The following is a 25653-nucleotide window of genomic DNA, read 5'->3' as shown; positions in this document are numbered from 1 at the left end:
CCCCCCCCGTGTAGTGTCTCTCACTACCACCACCACTTCTTTGCTCTCTCTCTCTCTCTCACACACACACTGCGAGTGATATATCCCCGTGTGGAGGCGGGGTCGAGTTCCTCCACCGTGGCCCTGTAAGTCGTAGGAGGCGACGTAAAGGGAACCCAATACCTATGGGTATAACTGGGCCACCCTGTTCCTGGGGTATGTAAATAAGGGGACCTGGACCTGCAGATTGGGAGAGTCTCGAATCTGAGACAGTAAAATGTAATCATGAGTCGCGCGTGACTCGGACCTGAGACTGCCCTGGCGAGGGCCAGCAGCAAATGGAAACGACAGAACTATTCTCTCATCAGAGAAGATGTTATACACGTATATGGACTATGAAAGCAAGTGCTCAGCTAAAAAGAAATGGCGATCGTGAGTCTCAAGGGGCTTGCCACCAACATGAACTGATTGGCGGCAAACCGTCAGTCTAAAGTGATTTTGACTCTGACTCTCTGTTCTATATGCGGGCCGTGAAGAGATGTTATAAGCACGACAAGTCTAAAGTTTAATTAGTTGAGGGACAGTCGGCGGCCAGTAAGAGCGTGAACAGGGAAGCTGAAGAAGCTGTTGTTTTGGAAGCCGTTACTAGACAACGACTGGTGAAGACACAGCAGACTGAGAGGACTTAGTGCCTGCTGTAGTAAGTCGTAGCGTATGTGAATTAGCGATAGCGCTATAGTTTCTCGTAGTTACAGTCTATAAGAGTCCAATAAATCCAATTACCAATCCGAACTCCGTCTACAGTCATCATAACGCTTGGCAATATCAATAAGGACGAGTGGATGAAGAAGAGTGAATAATAATCATATAGCCACCGCCTTCGTAGTTCGTGTTTGGGAGATCCCGTGTTCGATGACCGATAGATGGACTGACTACCCCGAGTTCTTTTCGTCATAGTTTTCGTAATTCCCTTCTATCTGTTTCTGTATAGTGCCTTGGAGCACGCTACAACCTTTTCCTTCCATATTCTTTCTGTTTCATCACTGGCAGTCATCCATTCGTTCACATTACGTAACTTATCATCAAGACTTTGGTGACGGAGCCCAAAGTCTCAACGCCCCTAATATCAAATCCTGCTGCCATAGGACACAATTTTGAGCCACTTCATCAACTTCCGGTTTTCAGAACCTAGCTGTTATGCTCGCACATCCCATTCGGGTTTCTAAGTGAACATTTTTAAGAAAAAGTTACTGTCTTCTGAAATGTAAAATCGCGTAGTCCTGTTGAAGTTCACGAAAGGTTCGAGCGAACATGTTATTTCCATCCTCAAGGTCGAAGAATAAGCAATGCAAGTAACAAGAAAGAAACAGGTGTCAAGCAAAGCAAAGCTTGCTCGCCGTCTGTTGTTACTAACTACCTGCTTCCTTTACTGTTCGAGCCTGAGGATGGAAGCAATATGTTCCTCAGAAATATCGGTGAACCTCTACTGGATTGCACGGCGTAACATCCTCTTCATAGTCACCGCTGTAAGGACCTCAGGTCCATTATTTTCAGAGGAACATGTCGCTTTACTCTGATTGCCACTTTCTTCACTCTGGTTTCTTGCGCGGCTCATGTTTAACCCTGACATATTCCTCCGAAACGTCGATTTACTTTCAACGGACTACACGACATAATATTCCAGAAGTTAGAACTTTTAATTTTTCAAGAGGTTTATTTTTCACTTTAACCCCCTTCCAAAGAAGTCATTGGATTTTTCAATTGACCAAATACTTTCAGCCTAATTATGCCCCTGGGGTCGACTCAGCCTCTAACAGAAGTGAGTACCAGGAATATTCCTGTTGAGTAAAGGGTAGCCGGCGTATAAGACTAACAATCTTACCGCCATCTGTGAGCCGATTTTCTAGTAAATGTGGGATCCTCGACGTCTCACAATCCTATGGGCCTCCGCGGCCTGTTACAGGGATAGCTTTACTTTTTTTTTACAGTACTGTAACCGTTAAATACTGTAAAAGTAAAATCAGTCAGTTAATCAAGAAACAAAAGACTGAGCAGATTGACAGGCGTTGATGAAATTTTGTGAGATTTCCGAAAATAGATACGTGTCTTAACCAATACTGATTTAAAATACAGCCGTCACTATTTTGCTGAGGTCTGCATGAATCCGTTTTTCTTCTCTCGTCCTTGAATGTCTTTTCTCTTTTTTTTTATTGCTGCTCTTCTATTGTTGATTTCAGCCTCGCACCTTGTCGACATGTCACTGCCATCTCGAACTGCATGTAGCTTCGAGACCATCCCTATCTGCCCGCAGCTTCAAGCTCTGTAACAAGTACAACTTTGTCTAGGATCTTGTTTTCACATCTCTGCCTACACGAATTCAGACTTCATACAAAAGAAAAGAAGTTCTCCAATATAATAATACATACACCCAATTGAATAACAAAGATCGATACACAATGCTGACTAGATTGGAGTACCTCTAGACGAGAATGACATAAGTCGCATTATATTAATACAGTTTTATTCAACATAGTATAGGAAATATTGGTATTAGAAAGGAAATATTTGCTTAATTGAAAATATTCTATTAAATAAATTATAATGTTAACAAATTTTAGGATTGCATCAAGGAAACTATTTTAATTATACTGACTGTATGTGTGTATACACTGTAAGACTATGAATTCTGGAAAGAGTATGGGGCTGCAGTCTCTAAAATCAAAATTTTCGCAGTCCTCCGCTGTGCGGACAACTGAAATGCTGATTGGAATGTCATTGGGAGAATACACGAGTTGGTCCGCATTTTACTGTATTAGAATATGAAGATGAAGTAACCTCACATGTCAGCATTTAAGTATTTAATTTCTAATATATACATATATATATATATTTAAAAAAGATTGTAGGTTACCAAATATATGTAAGGATATAGCTTGGCCGCGCCATAGCAAAAAGGGTTAGTCGCTGGCTTCCCACCGCGGCGGCTTCGATCCCGGGTCTGGTCAAGTGGGATTTGTGGTGGACAAAGTGGAACAGGGGCAGGTTTTCTCCGATTATTTCGGTTTCCCCTGCCAATCTTCATTCCACCAATTGCTCCACAATCACCCTCACATATCATCTGGGGCTGGTACAATAGGCCCGAAGTGGCCCCACTATCAATAAAAAAGGACTTAATGGACCCAGCCTTAAAATATTCAAGCACAAAGTAATGTTCCATGAAATTTGAACCACCGTCCAGCGTGATTAAGTTCGCTTTAAAGCACAATACGGTATGCGTGTTAATGTAAAGCAAAACATAAGGAAGACAGAATATTCTTACAGTTTCAGGGTTGAAAATCTTGGAACGCTATCCTGGAAATTAATTTTAAGTTTCTGTCTTTAAAACCCCTCTGTAATTGAGACCAGCGTAGGATATTTATGTTGGCTTGTCTGTGCGTCTGGCAGGGATAAAAATATAAAAAGGCTTGTAGTGACACAGAAATAATATATAGGAAACATTATGTAGAATTAAGATGATAACACCCTGAAAACTGGCAGTACTTAAACTTTACCCCCTTTTGTTTGTCCTCACCTTGTGGGGTAGAGGAAACCCTATTGTTAAGGTTAGGACCCCCCTTGGCTTCTTACTTGTAACACAAATGAATCCGATTACAACAAAATGAAACAAAAAAAATATTTTATTTAGGATAGTATTTCAGCCATTATGACACTTAGACCATTTATGGATTATAGTTGGGAGCTGATACCGAGGAAACCCGGAGATCTGATCATGCGTTATTTGGTCAGGGGTGTGAAACACGTATGAAACTTAGGTAGACCGAACATGGTGATATATTATTTCAGAAATTCCTTGGATTGAATCTCGGTTCGTAAACTGGCTATCGTAACTAAGATTTGTCGATGTTTATTCTCCCCCGCATATTGCAGTAGTATCTGGACACAACCACGATCGCTTCATTTCATGTCTTCTGTTTACAGCCCAAGCATCGTCCCGTTTAGCACTATATAACTTATACAATTGATAAAGCGTCGTAAATGAAGACGGTGCTAGGTGTGTGGAAAGAGATGTATAGAAAGTATTCACACAGTTTGCAGTAGAAAGCAAACAATTTTGTAAAATGTGGAATGATATCAGGTTTCAGCGTATTTCGCATAGGTATTGATGTGCATATTAGCATCGATAAACAAAGATACTGAATGAATTTACACAACANCACCGCCGTGAAAGCCTCAAATCTTACAACATAGAAGTAGTTACACGCTCTATAAAAGAACAAGTAGTGCTCTAGTGAAGTTACAAGCCCTACCTAAGATTAGAACGCGATGACATTTCGATCGACGTCCATTTCATTTTCCGGTGTCCGCGCAATAATGGTAAAGGTAAAGGTAAAGTTGTCCCTGTGTTTAATTAATTAAATACTGTGCCTTGAAGACGTATGGGAGAGTGGATATATAGATCCACGTTTTCTTTACCTCGGCACTAGCTGGAGGTAAGTGCTCAGCTTCACGCCCCGGCCGCTTTACCCCCGGAGAAAGAGCACCCAATACACATTGGATAGGAGGCTGAGTGGGCCTAAGAGCCGATCTGGGTGACATGGAGAAGTGAAAATTCTCTCCCTCACCGGGGCTTGAACTCCGAATCCTTAGTAGTCCAGCTCATAACTTGCCACTATACCGACTGCGCTATCCCGGCTCTTGATGTAATAATGGTACTTCAGATTAACTGATTCCAGTTCATTCATTCAATCATCATTGGCCATACAACCTTTTGTTGGACATTGGCCGTTTTTTGGTTTTGTAATCCTATTACACATTTGGTAGGACTCCTTGGACGGGGGATCAGCCCGCCGCAAGGCCTCTTCGTAAACACAGGACAGCACAAACACAGAATAAACGCACACAGATATCCATGACTCAAATGGAATTCGAACCCACGATCCTAATGTTCAAGTAGACGAAGACTGTTCATGCCTTGCCACTGTGGTCGGCTATTGCCGTTCATATCGCTCCATATTTCGATTAGAATGGTTTATTATTATTGCTATTATTATTATTTTAACTTTTATTATAAAAATAATATGATTCATTTTTATTGCTAATAATGTATAAGTCTATAACCTCATTCGCAATGTATGTTAAAGAACTCGGGATTCTCTTATAATTAAGATCTTTTCTGACCTCCATATTCATTATATTTCCCCTCAAGGTTTATATATACACTTGGTCGCCGACTTACGACTATGCGACTTACGGCCACAAAAAAGAAAAATAAATAAAAAATAAAAGATGATTAAAATGTAAAAGTTTTTAAAAATAAATTGATAACAAGATTATAAAGGTTAAAGAATACTGTTAATAAATGTATGGCCGACATACGACCAGATCGACTTACGACTTGTCAGTTAGAACGGAAGTCGGTCGTAAGTCGACGACCAAGTGTACAGGGCTTGACTGGTTAAACCGATTACACTATTGATAGACTTGTAAAAATGTATAGTACCATAGCGCAGTCTAAACTTGTCTAATCTCTCACCTGGAACTCCATTATATTGACTAATTTATCTGAACTGGAAAGAATTCAGAGAAAATTTGCATCCTTTTTGCTGTAACAAATTTGTTCTTTCTTGGCACGTGTGATAATGAGTACGAAGTCATTAGTTGGGTTGAAGCTTTCAGCGCTTCAGTCAGGCAGTGATACAACCTTTAAAAATAAAGTTACTTATCCATTCTTGATGCTCCTAACTTGCGGATACCTGCCGGATTAATCAGAGACTACGGTATTTCTAACGTTCAGCATCGCGTAAAGGCCAATCCCACAGCCGTACGTATTTCTGCGGCTACTGCAGCATGAAAGGTATTTTAACAGTAACTGCAGTTCGTTAAGTGATATTATTAAACAAAATAATAATTCATGTCTTAATGAATACGGTTTGTTTGCTCAGATTCTCAAATTTGTTTATGTTTCTGGCATTCTCCTGAATCTTAATATTTCAAAATTTTCTTCCTTTTTCATCCTTTAACTCTTTCGGTGTTTAAAATTTTCGTTCTTTACTTGTAGTCTATCTGCTGTGCTTGCCAGAAATTGACTCTATTGCTGTTTGAAAGCATTTTAGTAAATGTATTCAATTATTATTATTTTGGGTTTTTATTTGGACTTATCCATCGTCTGATTTCGAATATAAAAATGTTAATTATAGTTAAATTTTATAATTTGAGTATTTACTCAAATCGTATATGAAGTACATGTATAACTCTGATTCACGTACATCCATATGATGCGGAAGTTAGAAATGTACTTAGCTATAAGCCACTGACCCCTATGTCTTGATGGAATGCTTCTTCTTTAAATACGGGGATAGCTTCCCCTTTTCGCTTACTGGAGAGATACTCGTACATAGCTGTTTCAATTAAAGATTAATGAGAATATATCTTGTGGTTCTCAGGTTGTTTGATACGTCCACTGGACAGACGGAATGATTTTAATGCGCTCTCAGCAGGGATACAAATGTTTCTAAAATATGCTGTATATAGAACTAGCAAGACCGAGAATACGAGATATTTTGGAAGTAACATACACGGCCTTTCCTTAAAATTTGATAGCGCTTTACTCGTAGTTTATCACGGTATATGGCGAGGCTATTAAGAATTTTGATTTAAGGATTATACAGTTTAATGTTAGATTTCTGTGTATAATTCCCACTACTACAGATTGCCACTGTAGATATAAATTAGTGGGATAACGCCAAGATTCGTGACACAACCATGTTACCGCAGACACATGAAAAGTGTTTGTATAAAATTTGTGTTTATGGTCATAATATGTCTCCATGCAAAATTTCATCGTCTAGATGTGTATTGGTTATAGATTCCACAAGGTCTCCACATTTCTTTTCCCTACTTAAAAATTCAGCTTACAGATGTTATGATCTATCACTATACATAAGGCCGCGCCATAGCTCGAGCGGTTAGTCGCCGGCTTCCCACAGCGGCGGCCCGGGTTCGATTCCGGGTCTGGTCAACTGGGATTTGTGGTGAAAGAAGTAACGCTGGGGCAGGTTTTCTCCGAGTACTTCGGTTTACCTTGCCAATCTTCATTCCACCAATTGCTCCACAATCACCCTCACCTATCATCAGGGGCTGATACAATAGGCCAGAAGTGGCCGCAGTACAAGGGACTTAGTCCCACCTCACTAGCATTAAAAAATCACTATACATCATTTCAGATCACTATATTAACTGGCGCTAGTGTCGCTCTTACCCCAGAAGTTCGTATGATCGCCATGATAGAAAGTACAGTACAAAGGAGTTATGGCCGCTAATGTCTAATTGATGGTAAGGATGACAGCGGTCTAGACTTACAACCCTTTGCCTGCTATTTCATTCTTCATCTGCCTCTTTTGCCTGTGTCGCCCGGCCCCAAAGCGCAAGTCGCTAGCGAGTGTTATCACGTGGTTGTGATTTACTTACTTACTTACTTACTTACTTACTTACTCACTCATAGCTGAGCCCTTCTTGAGGAGCCGCCAATTGTGCAGCTACTCAAGAATTTCCCAGCGTTTTATGAAACCCGAAGGTTCATTACCGTGTTCACAAGAGCCCTCGACTAGTCCCTATCCTGAGCCAGATCAATCCAATCAATACCATTGTATCCTATCTTTCTAAGATCCATTTTAATATTGTCCACCAACCTAAGCCTTGGTCTTCCCAGTGGTCTCTTTCCTTCTGGCTTTCCAACCAATATCCTATACGCATTCCTCGTCTCCCCCGTCCGTGCTACATGTCCTGCCCACCTCATCCTCCTTGACTTGGTCATTCTAATTATACTTGGAGAAGAGTACAAGTTATGAAGCTCCTCATTATGCAGTTTTCTCCAACCTCCTGTCACTTCATCTCTCTTCGGCTCAAATATTCTCCTCAAACTCCCTGTTCTCAAACATCCTCAGTCTATGTTCCTCCCTTAGTATCAGAGACCAAGTTTCACACCCATACAGAACCACAGGCATCACGTGGTTTACATAGCATACATATATGTGGACGAAATAGCAAGATGACAAGGCAAGAATATAGTGAAATATGCAGGATTGAGGAATATGTATAGGTGTCCTATCCATGGGAATTAGTGACAGACACATGGGCGAATTCACGGACATATAAAAGTCAGACCTTGCTTGTAAAATAATGAGTTGGGACAAAAATGTTCAACTACGGGGACTCCAAATTTTCAAAGATTTCACTGTAGTTGCTTGATGTGGAGGACCACAAAACCATATGGGCCACATGGAAATAGAGCAGCGGAGGAGGCGTTTGCAACCCCTGATATACCTGTTTTGAGGAAGGGGAAAGAAGACGATGTGGCGATGGTGAGGAAAAAGTCGACCTCGGCTGGGAATAATAACAAGCAAGCATCGAGTCATCGGGTCGATTATTAAATAATAGCTCTACTTGTCATGTAGGTTGGTTCGGTTGGACGTCGAAAATTCTTAGAGCAGTTGAAGCATTGCCTTGTGTTGGTTCCCCATACAGTGATTCTTATCTCTAAACTCGAATGCCCATAAGAATTGCAATATGTCAGGGATTCCATTGTCACAGGTAATGCTGCAGCATTCTAAGAATTTGCCACGGGCAGATATGGATGTTTCGCAGAACAATATACATACTAAAGTACATTTTTAAATACATGGTTGACAACATTAAACACCTTGGAAGAAAACAGTTTGTTCTGTGGTAAGGCGTTTAACTCATAGTGTGAACATCCATAGATGGAGGACCTAATAAGAAAATTCTAGTATCATTTCATTATCAATATATCCGGATTTATTTCTGGACCAAGGGTGGCAACTATTACTTTTTTACTTCAGGGCCAGTACGGACAACTCCACAGGGGCAGACAGAACACTCAAGAGCTTCCCAACGTTTATGGAACCAGAAGGTTCATTGCGGTGTTCACAAGAGCCCTCCACTGGTCCCTATCCTGAGCCAGATCAAAGAACAGCAGTGCAAAAAGAATTCAGTAGGCTTTGAACCACAATTATCTTAATCAGTGTATATAATATATATATAGAACAGCCTCGATATTGCCAACTAACTAAAGCACTTGTATGTTCGGATTATACGAATCGTTCCAAATTACCCAATTTTAAATTAAAAATTCTATTATTGTATTAAAATTATTTATTCAAAAATGTATAAATACATTTTATATGCAAACAACGAAAATTTGTAAAATACTATTATACTTTCTTAATGTAATAGTCAATCTTCTTGGTGCAAGCGGTAACCGGATTCTATTTTTCACCACCTAGATGGAAAAGTCCAGTAATACGTACCATATTTCATAAGAATTCATTTTTACAGAAATGAAGTGAGATAATTAGATTAAATCTGTAATATTTAAAAGTGTCTTTGATTTTTTATGATTTATTTGTTTTGCTTTATTTTTTATTCCATTTTTCTGCTTTTATCTTTGATTGGTGGCGTTGATGGTACTAAGCCATTTCGGATTGCAAGGAGTTCGGATTAACGTGGTTTCGAACTACCGAAGTTCCACAGAATTTAATTTTCTTTCGGATTTTAATAACATAAGACATTAAATTTTAAATTCTGATTGTTTATTTATTCAGTAAGCCTGTACAGTTCTGTCTTTTCGCTAAGGTGAATATCATAACTTTTTTATTGCTAGTGGGGTGGTTCTGAGTCCCTTTTACTGCGGCAACTTCTGGACTATTGTACCAGCCCCAGATGATAGGTGACGGTGATTGTGGAGCAATTGGTGGAATGAAGATTGGCAGGGGGAACCGAAGTACTCGGAGAAAACCTGTCTCAGCGCCACTTTGTCCACCACAAATCCCACTTGATCAGACCCGGGATCGAACCCGGGCCGCCGCGGCGGGAAGCCAGCAACTAACCGCTTGAGCTATGGCGCGGCCCCAATGTCATAACTTAACAGTGCATAGTTGCAATGTAAATTTGATGCTTGGTTCTTATAAGGAAAGCGTTCTTCATAGTCTTGGTTATTTCATTCCATCTGCCGAAAACATCTGAAAAGATTACGTTGTATGTTTCTATTCTATTGTTCCCTATTATTTGCCTTTCATCTCCGGCTCTTAATTTTTAGCTCTCGTAAATCATTCTCGACATCTTGCAACTAATACAATGTTGATAGCCATGTTTATTTTCAAGGGCACAGACGTCTATGGTTCATTACAGTGAAATATAGGATGCTTTTTAAGTATATCTATACCTCGTAGAAAGCCTTATGAATTTATGTTCTTGGTTTCCGAACCCACATTTACCTTGTACGATAGCTAAGTACATCTGCTGTACGAACCAGGGTGCGTCATACCTTGTGTAGGCGACCTTGAGGAAGGAATGTCTTGTGTAAGTAGCCTCTACATTACGGTTTCTCACCGGCGGATGAATATTTGGAGTATGCTGAAAATATAGTCTAGTAACTTTCTGGTGATGACGTAGCTGTCTGCGTCACTAACTGACAATGACGCATGCGCGTCCTCATAGCAGATAGTGTTAACCAACATCTGCAGTGTATCGTAGAAATGTATCCTCGCCGGAGGATACGACCAACACTTCACTTTTAAATAGGAGTGTTCTCCACCCTGTTAAATATGTTTCTACGGCTTAAGTAATTAAATACATATGAATGTTGTTTCGCTTTGTATACCTGACGAATCTGACTGTGACCTATCGCGTCTGTGGTCCCTCCTGTCCCCCTGGCAGCTGATACTGCACGCTTATCACCACCTACTACATTCCAAAAGGGAGGAGGCATCTTGAGCTATTGATACTCAGGATGGGACCCGCCTAGGCTCAGTAACCGTGACGGCTTCTATTGTTGTATGGCGCACTCATGGTTCAAAAACAAAATCCATTCTCTGTAAAAAATTTATGCCATTGTCTCTTTCTAAACGGCCTTGCCATAACTCATCTAAATAGGTTCTCTTCGTGAACGTCCGGCTCGGTTGATTTGGAGTGCGTGCGTAGCCAGGTTTCGCGGGGCAAGTGACTGCTCCTACCCGGCAATCAAACATTTGAGGGATATGATTTTCTCACAGCGTTGCTTAAGAAGAGTTCTGTCATGTCAACCGAAGTTTCAGAGGAATATGTCGCTTCCATCTTCAGGGTCGAAAAATAAGCCAACCAAGAAGCTCTGTTCTGCTTGCTATCTGCTTTCACGTCAGTTTCTTGCTTCGCTTACTCTTAGGGGCCCATACGCGTATGAGTATGGCTCGCGAGTCCGACTCGACTCGGGTTCAAATGAGCCAAACTCGTCCGTGTGTGGGTCGCCACACTCATACGTGTATGGTGAAGTTAGTCCGACCCCGGCTCTTCGCCGAGGAGGACTCGCGAGCCAGACTCGTACGTGTATGGGCCGCTGGCATCCAAACCTATTCATAGTATCATTGAGTTACCTCTCTTTTCTTTTATCCTCATGTTTCTCCGCTGATGTTTTCCATTTTGCCATTTTACGCTCTCTCAGTGTAACGTTGATAGTTTTGCACAAGCCACACGAATAATGATGCACTGAGTGTTTAGTTATTAATGTCATGACAGAAATTGTATAGTATAGTCTTATTCCTTATGATAGTCATGTTTAAATAGAGAAAGTTCGCTATAAACTAAACTCCCTGGCATTAGTCCGCAAGCGAACTATACCGACCGAGCGATCGCCGCTTGTCTGCGAAGTTAGTGCCAATAGCGGAGAGAGGGTGTCGCGTGGTCAGCGCAACGGATTCCCACGCCTGTTAATTTCGGTTATCTAGACCGGAGCCGCTACTTTTCCTTTCAAGTAGCTCCTCAGTCTTCCTCGCGAGGCTGAGTGGACCCCATTCCACACCCACTACTACTCATAAATTCTGGTAGCGTTGGGAGTCGAACCCGGGACCTCCGGATCTATAGCCAGGAACTCTGCCCACTAGATCACAGAGGCGGTCAGAAAGTTCGCTACTTCGTGTATATAGAATAGGCTTCTAAACGTGTATAAACATCTGCGAAAACTAACTTGGGTGTGAAATTCTAATGAATTTTTTCGTTGGTTGACATCCTCGTTAACGAGATTATCTATTGTCAGACGATAGGAGGAGCGACAAATAAGAAATTTAAAAGGATTTAGAAAGAATAAATAGTAGTCTAATCGGGGTACTATCCTGCTGTTTTCCTGAACAAGTGAGAACAAAACACAAGCGAAGAGAACGCGCAAAACCTGTCAAATTATTCGATGTCCAGCCGATGTTCGCACCGAGGGTTAATACGACCCACATGGAAATGTGTTAATGGGCTAGGAAGAGCTGAAGACCGGGTAGAAAGGGTTAATTCCTGGCTTCGATGCTAGAAAAGTTGGATCTTTTTTTCTTCAACCAGTGCCGGTTAAATCATATTATCAGCATTGACGTAAAGTCGTTTAACAATGTGGGAAGCAAACAGTCGACAGAAAGTTACACCAGATTGATGTAAATAACTGAGTAATTTGTAAAAGACGGGGGATACTTTTGAGTCTTGAACTCTTTCTTAATCTTAGTTAAAGTATAAAACTTCAAATGAAATCGTTCTATAACAAGGATCGAATTTATATAAATAAGAGATATATTTGCAGAAGCTTGTGGGTGTTTGTTAAACCTAAATTCGTTCACCAAAATGTTAGGTAATTCTTTCAACACCTTGGCATATAGAAATTTAACAGCGTAGGAATCGAATTGGCAGAAATAATCGAGAAAGTTGTGCAAGGTTGGTGGTTCTTGAGGTCAGGAGAACTTCCCGAGCCATCAATTTCATTGCAGCTGCCAGAACTAATTGTTTGGCTGGATGTGGAACAGTAAATAGCAGTTCTGTTGAGTGACCTGAACAGCGTGTGTTGCGATATCTGTACTGGTTTGGAGCTGAGCAACAGTTTTGGATCCTTGTTGTCGAAACAGTACGGCCATACATGCAACGAACCAATTTTGCCGCAGGCTCTACTGCGATGTATTGTCCATTGTTGTGTGTGTTCCACTTGTCTCTCTCCCCTCTTCAGCAGAGAACTGTAGAATATCTCCTACGTACAGTGGCGGGAACATTCCATATGTCTTGGCAAAGAGAACAGATGTCCCAGTCAGCAAAACGGAATATCTTCAGTGGAAATTCGTCTGCATAATGATAGTGTTTATCTGGTCACACACCCTGAAGTTCCCACGCAGCATCTATTGCAATTTAACCCACTCTCCCGAAATATAATGCATACACCAAATTTGAAAACGTATATTTAAAAATTTGCTTGCAAAAAATTTTTAAAATATATATTTCATAGATCCTGAATACAGCAAACCGGTCACGGTAGCCGAGCGGTCTAACTCGCGACCATATCTTACTGCCTCAGATTTGAGGCTTCCCTTTTGGTCTCCTCCTACGACTCGGAAAGTCACGGTGGAGTTATTCTAGCCCCTCCTCCACACGGATTACTGCCGATTCTTAAATGAACTCTTGTTTATAACCACTTTGCACGGACCGAAAAGAAAACATTCCTAATAATTTGTCTGTTGTTGCTTGCGTATCCGTTACCGCGGGAACCTACTTACCTAGTCGTTGCCTAGTTATGGACGTCTCCTCGATCTCCACTATTCCGGCCTTCAGGCGTCATGTCTCAGTATCATAAATTAATCACGGCCGCTTCCTTCCACATATTTTCAAGTCATTATTCTTTACTAATCCTACTACTCGGAGCTGGAGATCTATCTATCTATCTGCCCTATGGCTCTATAGCCCTTTTTGTTCGACCTTGACAGTTTTTCAGTTTTTAATCCTATACATTGTCGGTAGGACTCCTTGGACGGGGATCAGCCAGTCGCAAGTCCGCTGCCTACATACAAAATAAAGGCACACGGACATCCATGCCGTGAGTGGGTTACGAACCGACGATCCTGCTTTCGAGCGAGCGAAGACACTCCACGCCTTAGACAGCGCGGCCACTGTGATCGGCTATGGTCAATATGAAACATAAATAAGTAACAAAATGGAAGTAACTAATCAGTATTTTCTTAATTTCCTAGCCTTGAAAGTGGTTTATAGATAACACGAAAGACCAGTTTGTTTTCTGAGTCTTTGGAAGAAAAAATTAAGAAAGAACAAAAGTTACGACGAAAGAAAAATAGACGTGTATACCAAAACTTCTAAACTTCGTACGGACTCTGCGTTCTCCGCCACTGTCGAGAGTGCGTTCGCGGTGTCTCCAGCACATATGCCCACACCCACCCACCCACCCACCGGCCGCTGTTCCACGGGGCACATCGCGGGACGGGAGGGTGTTGCCGGACTCCATGACTTCTGACGAAACAGATCGCTGTGATAAGAAAACCTTTAAATTATTGTCAAAAGCACGATAACCCTACAAACCACAACTCCGGTTCAACCAGAGACCGGATCAGTACTGGAAAATTCCTCCTGCAGGATCCCCGTTCGCTTAAGGAAAATAACAGTGAAATATTAGCCCTGTATGAGTCAGATTCAAATTCGGAACAGTGTCTCACAAAGATGGATAATCGTATTTAATTGCAGTATGCTTCTTCCAAAAGATATGTGGGTGTTCAAATGAAACTCGTTCGCGGTCAGAGATGATCACATTGTTATGTGAATGACACAGCACTAGATCAGAGATTTCTCTGCTCAGGGAAATTATCGGCCGGTGCTTGAGTCCTGTACCTGCCTCAGTAACTATGGGGACCGTTGCAACTTCCTGTCCTCGTTCGTCCTGAAAAATCTCCGAACGGGTTTCATTTGAACTTCCCTTATTCTTTCTTGTCACATGGCATATTTCGTTGCACTTGATGTTCAGTTACTGCATATACACACGCATAGTTGCATAAGTATTTGCAGTACCTTCTGTCATGGATTAGGCATCTTGACGCCTGTACCTGCCTCACAATCTTTCTACCAGTTCCTTCTTCCTGTACTCTTCGCCCTCTATGTGTATAAGTTTATGCTTCTTCAGCGACTTCTCGTCACTTAGTCTGTGTACACGTTTCTTCCGCTTCTCTAGTTCAGTAAAGCCTCTTCTCTTGTCGGTGGGTTGAACGAGAATACAATATTTAACGTGTGTGTGTGTTTAGTTTATCAGTCACCACACCAGAAAGATGAATGGTATAATCCATGCATTCTGAACGTTGGCACTAGATGGAGGTGTATGATCAACTTCAAGTCCCGACTGCTTTAACGCCCGGAAAAGGGTCCAGGTTCATTTCCGATAGGAGACTGAGCTAGTTTACTCACGATGGCGAAATATGGATGGAGAAATATCTCTGCCTCCGACGGCTATCAAACTCCGCTACCCTCCTCGTCTAGTCCGTAGTCTGGTCAGTATGCACGCTGAACTATCCTGGCACCGAACTAATAATATATACTTACTCGATCTCTTTATGTTGCCCAAATTCCCTTGACTGTTTGAGTGGTGGAAGGGACGAGACTATAAACAGTACTGTACAACTGGTCCAGTGGGCAGAGTTGGGGGTCTGTTACGGGTTCCACTGTGCGTTTGGTATGAGCGACAGGCATGGCAGGATGTAATAACCACGAGGGTCCACTTCAGTGGTATCATCTAATCGACTGCCATTCATATTGGACTGGTATCGATACATGAAAATCGGCGATCCATCGAAAGACAATGCCAGAACGGCCTAACTACCATTCCAGTACCTGTGCTAAATATATCTCACTGTTAACTATTGATTAGTTAAGCTAATTAAAATGTGTTTAAACGAAACTTATAGTAAAGTCCGTATAGGTAAACATCTGTCCCATAAATTTCCTAACCAGAATGGTCTAAGACAAGGAGATGCTTTATCGCCACTCCTTTTCAACTTTGCTTAAAAATATGACATTAGGAAGGGCAAAATTATGACATAACGGTAGAAAACAAATGTTTTGAAAATGTGGCACAGTTCAGACATTTGGGAACGACGATAACAAATCAACACCTGATTCAGGAGGAAATTAAGCCGAGACTGAACTCGGGCAATGCTTGCTACCATTCAGTCCAGAACATTTTGTCTTCTCGTCTGCTGTCTAAAACATTAAAATTAAAATNTTTCTTGGAAATAATAATAATAATAAATGTTATTATTATTTTGCCTTTTGTTTGTGTGTATATTTGTTTCCTTTTTCTCTTTGCGCTTGCTTACTCCATAATTCATCTTCGGGCTTTTGAGTAAACACGTAAATAAATGAAGAACTGAAGAAAGTCGTCTTCTGGGTTTTGGCGCCGTGTATTCGTTTTGGCCGACGTTTCGGAGGAACATATCGCCTCCATCTTCATAGCAGGTGAATGGCTTGTGAATGCAGAGAGCAGTAGCGTAACGCCAAAACATCGGCCAAAACGAAAAATACACGGCGCCAAAACCCAGAAGACGACTTTCTTCATAGTCATCGCCGTGAAAACCTCAAAACTTACAAAATGAAGAAGTGAATTATTTTTATTATTATTATCATCATCTTCATCTTTATTATCGTCATTATGATCGTCATTCCACACCACTAAAATTATCATTCATGATTCTTTCGCGTATTTCCTCCAGAGAGAAACCGCAATGAGCTGGTACGAATCTCACAGCTAGTCCTTAACAATGTCGCAACAATGTGCTTAGGTACAGATGGTTGACAGCCTTGACAGCCTAACGATAATAAATTCATTGAAGTTCACAACAAATTACGAAGTGTTAAATTCACAGGTCGCTCTCTGTAGCCTATGCCTTCTGGTGCGTTGTTCGATTGTTCTTGCAGTCGTAGACTTAACTCATATTCTCTGTTCAGTCGGTTGAATTCTAGGACATTGTTCTCAGCTCTGAATCGCAGACAGTTCCTTTCTCTGCAGATCTAGCCAATACGTAATTATACATAGTGGAATTACCTGTCATTTCATATGCCTCGGAGGAAGAAAGTGTAATTTGTTACTATTTAACTGGAAAGCGAAATTTTTTAAAGGGTTATGAATCACGTAAGCTGTTGACTGTTTCCTTTAATTTATATTGTGATACAAAACTATCCATACAACCAGTTCTCTTATAAATGTCCTACAATTGTCAGTCTTCTCTCAATAAGTTGGTCAAATAAGTCATCGATTTGTATCACTTTCTTCTTACGTACATTTTATATTTATGATTTATCGTTTTGTTGTTATGGAGATTTCATTATTTCCCTGTTTTTCGTAGGATGTTCGTCCATTCAGATCGCCGAATAATAATTTCTTTTTTCGTTATTCACTAATCTGTTTCCATTTCACATATTAATTCCAACTTGTTTCAAGATATTACTCAGTCTCACCGTCCTTTTTGGTTTACACTGCAGAATTCGTTTTTCCACATTCTTGCATCAGTCGCTCCAAGTGGTCTGCTAACAGTCTTATTTCTGTGAAGTACATTAATATACTAATTTAAGTTGGAGAGTGCCTACCTGCCTGCCCACATATTTTATGGGGTAGTTGCTGAGTTCAAGTTCATATAAAAACTTCCGGGGTTTCTCGTAGGTCCAAATTATATATATATGCTTTCTTTCTTCCATTTTCAATTTCTTATCTCTCTTGATTTCTTTCTATCTTTCATCACGTCTTTCTTTCTCTTTTTCATCCTCCCTTCTTCCCTTTCTTCGTTTTCCTCTTCCTTTTTCCGCTCTTCTTTCATTATTAATTTTATGATTTCACGGTTGTTAATTATTTACGTTGATTATGTTCTTGGGTTTGTTATGCCGCTTGGATGTCGACAGTATTGCAGACATTTCGAACGTACATGCTGCATCCATTTTCAGAGTATAAGTATAGAGGTTTTTGAGTATTTCCAATATACATATAACTGTGTTTTGAAAAGCACCGGGTGCACGGGTGAGATAGAACGAGGATTAGTGTTCCATCTGTGTCAAAATGGAGAGCGGGCTAAGAAAGTTTTTCAGACGGTCCTTTTAAGGGTCTAGGACTGCATCAAAATCACATCGGCAGCTGGTATTTTCGAAACGTCACCCATCCTCTTGCTTACCAGACAAATCGTTGCTTAATGTCTTATGCTTGCATTCTTTCTCGCCTTATTTTTCATTTCTCTTCCAACTTCCTCCTTCTGTCATCTATTTATCTCTTTTTTTCCCTGTTCCTTTATACTCGCACATTTTATAACTAATCTTCTTTCTCTCTTCCTTCTTTTATCATCCGACTGTGCGTAACGTTTTATTCCCAATCTCGTGTTCATCCTCACCTGGTTGTAGCGAGACTGGAAAGCCATTAACTTCCCAATAGGTGACAACCATACACAGACTATCAGTTCCCCTATCCAATAAGTACGTGTACACAGCCATTTCTGGCTCACCCAAACGCTTCTACCCGTGGTTCATATCTGTGCTTGAGGTGCACATAAAGCAAACCAAAGGAACGCAGTCTGTTGTATGCCTACTGATGAAATTTCTCCGTGTCGACTTGTTTCCTGTAATAAATCAGCTGCCCACTTCTTCTGACCAATTTAAAATGTGCGTTCGGTTGGAGGCATTTAAATTACGGACAGACAGTTGCTGTTTACTGGCCTCGGCACTTAAAAGTCACACCACGCGACATAGAATTTCAGTGCTTATCATAGAATTATATTCCCAAAGGAATTTAAATCAGGATGTAATTCTGTTAGCCCTTATCACCTTAAGCTGATCCTAAGTTTAACAAACATCATCAGTAAAATTGACCACAGAATACTTTTAAAGTGGCACTAAAGGCAGGACGTGCGTTTGTTGTTTCACTTGAGGTTAAGTAAACGTGTAGGACAGCGTAGTGATCGGCACAACAGGTTCCCTTTCCTATTCATATAAAGGTGAAGGCACAGCTGTCCCTATCTCCGGGGATTGGGCCCAACTGGATAGGTTTCACCTGAAGACGAGACAGAATCCAGTCTCCAAAACATTGCTTTGAAAAATAAACATGGCGGCCTTTAGATAGAGAGAAGGCGATTGATAATGTCCAAAAACATAACATGTGTACCGATATACCATCATCACAAATTTGTAGATCTGAATTTCATGCTATTCCATACATCCATTAATTTTGACCGTTTTAGGCCATCTTCTTTTCTCCAGCCGATATTTGTAGATCATCACCGGTCCAGGATTTCTCTTTGCCCAAACCTCAACGTTTACTCCTTTTCAGTAGCTTTCAGTCTGACTATTAATCTCGCGCAAATGTGTGGGTTGAAAGACATAATCCGCAGACTTCCTTTCCCTCTCCTATCAAGGATATGAATGTTTGGGTTCTGAAACCTTTCCGACAGGTGTAGCAAATAATTAAATTCTCCGTGCAAATCAATTCCCAGGCAGCCTGCACCAATAGAATGTTTTCTTTCATCAATGACAGGACTGTTCTGGAAAAAAGAGTTGTATAGACGTATATAAGAAGTGCAGCAGAATTAATTCGAGATTTAAATGGTATTAGTATGTAATTGATTCACCATATTAGCGTACAAAAGATGGCTGTTCGAACAGAAAAAGAACGTGTTCAAATTATATAAGTAATAGGATTCGAAGCGCCACTGTCAGCAAATAATTATCGTAAAGTAGGCATGTATTCCACGTTTCTAATTTCAAGTAAGCCGGTCACGGTAGCTGAGCGGTCTAAGGCATGCACTGTCTTCGCTCGCTCGGAAGCCGGGATCGTGTGTTCGAATCCCACTCAAGGCATGGATGTTTGTGTGCGTTTTTCTGTGTTTGTCTACAAGTAGAGGCCTTGCGACGAGCTGATCACTCGCCCAAGGAGTCCTACCGTATGTGTAAGATCTAGTAAACTGAAGTGAAACGGAGAGTTTCATGGAGGTAGGCCTAGGCCCAAATTGGGGCTGTAGCGCCACAGGAAAAAAAAAATTCAAGTAAAATTGAGCACCTTAGTGTTTAAGAACATCAATAAAATAACTGTTATGTGTAATCCTGTGTTTAAACAAATGTACATTAATTAGCTTTGTTGTTTGCAATCTATTGTTTATCATATATATATTATTATACAGCCGTCAACACAATAAATACATAATAAATAACCAGTGTTATTGTATCATCTTTCGTTTTATTATGTACATTGCTACATGTTTCGATCCAGCTGGATCGTGATGAGTCAAATTTTCATGAAAAATTCTCTTCGTTATTGAATTTTATTTCTATGTATTTCTAATGTGGATTCATATTAGTAATCAGTAATATGAATATCATTACAGTACCTGTGTTTCGTTCTATTTTTTTGATATTAGTCTTATGTTCTATTTTCCTTTTTAGTGACTTTGGTAAAGTTATTTTTATGTTGTATCGTGTCCTATATAAAGTACCACGTCTTCTTGCTATTACGTATCGGTTTTTCCCATTCTGTGGTTCTGTTTGTAGAAATAGACAGAAGGGAACAGCTACATGATAACAAGAAGACATGCATTCCTATATAGGGCACGATACAACATAAACAATAATTTTACCACAGGTACTAAAAAGAAAAATAGTACATAATTTCACATACATGCGGAAAACAGACATGTAATATGTGCACAAAGAACTGGAAAACAACTCAGTTTCCCTGAAAATCCATCTACGGTACATTATAGACTTGTATTCCACGCTAAACATAATAGCATTTTCATTTTTTTTAACATTTAACTTTCAACAGTGTTATAAGGTTCTACATTTTAAGACTAATATCCAAAAATATAATGAAACACAGGTATTGCAATGAAATTTATGTTAATGATTACTACTAATGTGGATCCACGTTAGAAATAAACATAAAATGCAATTCAATAATGAACAGTATATTTCATGAGAAATTGCCTGATGATGATCCAGCTGGATCGAAACATGTAGCAAATGTAGATAATAAAGCGAATGATAAGACAATAACGTGTGGTTATTTATTACGAATTTGTTGTGCTGACGGTTGTATGATAATACTATGCAATAACTGGTCGAACATAAGCCGCCCTCGAATACAGGTGGCACCCCTAAAATGAAGTGAGCCTAACGATGCGGAACCCAATTTGCATACCCTCTTTGCAATCCGGACAGGGCTGCGCCATTTAACGTACGTCCAGGGAAAAAGTTCGGGAAATCATACTATTATTTTTTAAATGCTAGTGGGGTGGGACTAAGTCCCTTGTACTGCGACCACTTCTGGCCTATTGTACCAGCCCCAGATGATAGGTGAGGGTGATTGTGGAGCAATTGGTGGAATGAAGATTGACAAGGGAAACCGAAGTACTCGGAGAAAACCTGCCCCAGCACCACTTTGTCCACCATAAATCCCACTTCACCAGACCCCGGAATCGAACCCGGGCCTCCGCGATAAAGTCATACTAACAAAGCCCTCAACTGGACACGACCCTGAGTCACTTCCATCAACCCTGATTCTTTCAGGCTGTCACTCCAGAATCCATGTTATCCTCCTATCTAAGTTCCACACCAAAATTCTGCAGCTGAAGTGTTTCCTTTCTCTCTCATCTTATCTGCATGTACAACACAGAACAACTTCCTTGATTTTAATATCCTAATGATGACAGGTGACCTCTTATATATCATTAAATAATTCGTTACGTAATATCTAGATACCTAACTTGCTTCATCTTTCCTGAGTACTTTGCTTTAAACATCTGTAACTTATATGAAAGAAGGCCGCGCCATAGCTAAAGCGGTTAGTCGCTGGCTTCGCACCACGGCGGCCCGGGTTCGATCCCGGGTCTGGTCAAGTAGGATTTGTGGTGGACAAAGTGGCGCTGTGGCAGGTTTTCTCCGAGTACTTCGGTTTCCCCTGCCAATCTTCATTCCACCATTTGCTCCACAATCACCATCACCTATCATCTGGGGCTGGTACAATAGGCCAGAAGAGGCCGCAGTGCAAGGGACTTAGTCCTACCTCACTAGCAATAAAGAAAAATATGTAAAAGAAAGAAAAGTTCTTCCTCTGCTTAACTAATTATGCCATGAGGACGTGTGGGCGAGTAGATATATATAGCCACGTTTTATTGACCTCGACACTAACTGTAGGTGAGTGTTCAGCTTCACGCCCCGACAGCTTTAACCCTGGAGAAGGGGCATCCGTTACTCATTGGATAGGAGGCTAAGTGGGACCCGGAGTCGGTTTGAAAGACGTGGAGAAGAGATAATTCTTTACACTACCGGGACTGGAACTCCAACCCCTCGGTTGCCCAGCCCGTAGCCCGTCGCTATACCGACTGCGCTATCTCGGCTGCTATTAAACTTATGTTCTTATATGACGACAAACTATGACAGCAGAAATGCAGTGAGAGAAGAAAAGTAACAGAAAATCATAAACCGAAGGCGGTTACATGTTTGCAGCACTGAATTTACTGTCACTGTTCCATGAAACCGCAGATCCTTTCCATCAGTTATATGTCAAATGGAGATCTCTAAACCCGCGAACTCTTTAATGTAAGTGTCTTGTTATAAAGGAGTTCCTATTACGAAAGGAAAGAGTATAGGATCTCGGTTATTTTTTTTTTCCTTGGCACTACAGCCCCAGTGGGCCTAGGCCTACCTCCATGAACTTCTCCGTTCACTTCGGTTTGTCTAGATCTTACACATTCGGTAGGACTCCTTGGGCGGGTGATCAGCTCGTCGCAAGACCTCTACCTGTACACAAACACAGAAAAACGCACACACACACACTAGACATCCATGCCCTGAGTGGGATTCGAACCCACGATCCCGGTTTCCAAGCGAGCGAAGACAGTACATGCCTTAGACCGCTCGGCTACCGTGACCGGCAGGATCTCCCTTATATATTACAGTACACTGTATTTTTTCCATTCACTTGTGAAACGTGTTGTAGAAAAACTGTAACGTACATCACTCTTGCTCTAGACGACACGCTGACCTTTGTTGCTGACCGACTGGCATCCACGTGTGGTCTTATTGTGATGCTTGGGCTTTGTTAAAATTACATACAGATACACATCATTAATTACTGTGCTTTTTATCGCATCTTGCCATTAATTCAAGTTAACAATACTCACATAAGATCGCCAAAAACAATTTGGAGCGCTTGTTCTCAATTCTTTTAAGTCAAACCGGTGTCGAAGAAGTAATAGGAATATGCTGACAGGTGACACTTTCTGGGAGTAATTAATGGATAAGAAGTGGGTCGTCAGTTCTCCATATGACTGCACGGCAGAAATCTGTTGGCAATGCGTCATGCCGCAAGTAGAGGGTTGTGGTTATGTTCGCGGCGGGAATAACCAGAGAAGACCACAGAAACAGGCGGTACAACTATCCAAAGAGATCATCTTCCCCTCAAGGATAAGATTTAAGTTTTTTCTTTCTTTAATCTTTAATTTTCTAGGTCTTCAATTTTATTTTCTCAGCTCTGTGTGAGTAATTAAGGACTGAGCTTGACGACCACTCTCATAGTATTCTCACTACGAATTCTATACCCTTCTGCTTCTGAATTTGTTTTCCTCTTACAGCAAACACAAAAGGCATGTGTGTAATATAAATGAAAATTATGTGTAGCCTAATATAATCAGGCACGGGGTAGCGTAGTTGGTTGAGGCACTATGCTACAAGCCGGAAGCTCTCGGGTTCGAGTCCCGATGACATTGATCTTTTTAAATTGACCTAATCCTTTCAGCCGCACTATGGCCTTGTGGTCGACTCAGCCTCTAACAAAAATGACTACCAGGAATCTTCCTGGGGGTTATGTGCGGCCGGCGCGTAAGGCTGAGAAACTTACCGCCAACTGTGAGCCGATTGTGTAGAAAATGTCGGAGCCTCGACGTCTCACAACCCCATGTCCCTCCACAGCTTTCTACAGTGATAGTTTTACCTTACTTAATAGAATCATTATTTATCCTGTCCAAGCCGGCACATTCTTCTTAAATGTGCAAGTTTAACAGATTTATTCTGCTTTTATCTCTACTAATTGAATTGATAGTTATATTTATTAAGATAAATGTGCGAACTGCGAATAATTCATGATATTTAATTTGCTTTTATTTCTTGTTTTCTCATGTACTTGATACGAGAGTGTGAACAGATGTGTTGTGGGCTTGATATAAAATGATCTTGAGATACTGACTGGCTGACGCTTCCATGATTACGGAATAGCAGTGTTTGGGATTTCGTATGTGTGGATGTGCACTTCTCTGGCTCCCGAACCGTTGGATGGATACTCGGTATTCAAGAGATGACCCATCCTAGATCGCTGTCTTGTCAATCTGAATATTCCAGTTCCTGAAACATGGCCTTCAGATGTCACAAAAATCAAGATGGCGACTCTTTTGATAATCATTCTACCTTCTTCTTTCTCAGCTCTACGGCCTTCGGAAGGCTTCGGTTTCCTTCACAATCAGCCAATAATTGTAAAGGCTACTCGAAAAGATTTTTTATAGGATAAGGTCGTCAGCCCTAAGCCCAGCCCTTAATTCTTTTTAATTGCTAGTGTGGTGGGACATATATTCTTCCTTCAAGGTTAAGTCCATATATAGATGAAATTATTGGGGATCATCAGAGTGGGTTCTGACGTAACAGATCAACTACAGATCAGATCTTTTGCATTCGTCAAATATTGGAGAAAAAATGCGACTATGATAAGACAATACATCAACTATTCATAGACTTCAAGAAAGCCTATGATTCAGTTAGGAGGGAAATATTGTACAATACTCGGATAGAGCTTGGGATACCCATAAAACTAGTTAAGCTGATTAAAATGTGTTTAAACGAAACTTATATTAAAGTCCACATAGGTAAATATCTGTCTGATAAATTTCCTAAGCAGAATGGTCTAAGACAAGGAGATGCTTTATCGCCACTCCTATTTAGCTTTGCCTTGGAATATGCCATTAGGAAGGTCCAGGGAAACCAGGTGAGACAAACTAAACGCGACACATCAGCTGTTGGCCTACGCCGATGATGTGAATCTACTGGGTGATAATGTAGATACCATAAAGAAAAACACACAACCTTTAATTGACGCAAGTAAAGAGGTTGGTCTAGAAGTAAACACAGAGAAAACTAAGTATATGTTCCTGTCTCGTCACCAAAATGCAGAGGAAAATCATTACATAAAGATAGGAAACAGATGTTTTGAAAATGTGGCACAGTTAAGATATTTGGGAACAATAATAACAGATCGAAGCCGGTCACGGTAGCCGAGCGGTCTAAGGCGTGCACTGTCTTCGCTCGCTCGGAAGCCGGGATAGTGGGTTCGAATCCCACTCAGAGCATGGATGTTTGTGTGCGTTTTTCTGTGTTTGTCTACAGGCAGAGGCCTTGCGACGAGCTGATCACTCGCCCAAGGAGTCCTACCGCATGTGTAAGATCTAGTAAACCGAAGTGAAACGGAGAATTTCATGGAGGTAGGCCTAGGCTCAAATTGGGGCTGTAGCGCCACAGAAGAAGAAGATAACAGATCGAAACCTGATTCAGGAGTAAATTAAGAGGCGATTGATCTCGCGTAATGCTTGCTATCATTCAGTCCAGAACCTTTTGTCTTCTCGTTTGCTGTCCAAAAACATAAAAATTATAGTATACAGCATTATAATTTTGCCTGTGGTTCTGTATGGGTGTGAAACTTGGTCTCTGACATTAAGGGAGGACCATAGGCTGAAGGTGTTTGAGAACAGGGTGTTGAGGAGAATATTTGGACAGAAGAGAGATGAAGTGACAGGAGGTTGGAGAAAACTATGAGGAGCT

The 25653-nt window shown here is 40.9% G+C and overlaps 1 protein-coding gene across 2 annotated transcripts in view; it reads left to right on the top strand.

The window, feature by feature from the left end:
• Positions 1-25653, top strand: part of LOC111865566 — a 566968-nt gene that overhangs the window by 310803 nt on the left and 230512 nt on the right. The gene's annotated exons all lie outside the window — the stretch shown is intronic.

This window comes from Cryptotermes secundus, unplaced genomic scaffold (genome assembly GCF_002891405.2).
Source record: "Cryptotermes secundus unplaced genomic scaffold, Csec_1.0 scaffold836, whole genome shotgun sequence".
Lineage (NCBI taxonomy): Eukaryota > Metazoa > Arthropoda > Insecta > Blattodea > Kalotermitidae > Cryptotermes > Cryptotermes secundus.
Note: the sequence above shows the minus strand (reverse complement) of the source record. Positions and strands in the feature narration are given on the sequence as shown.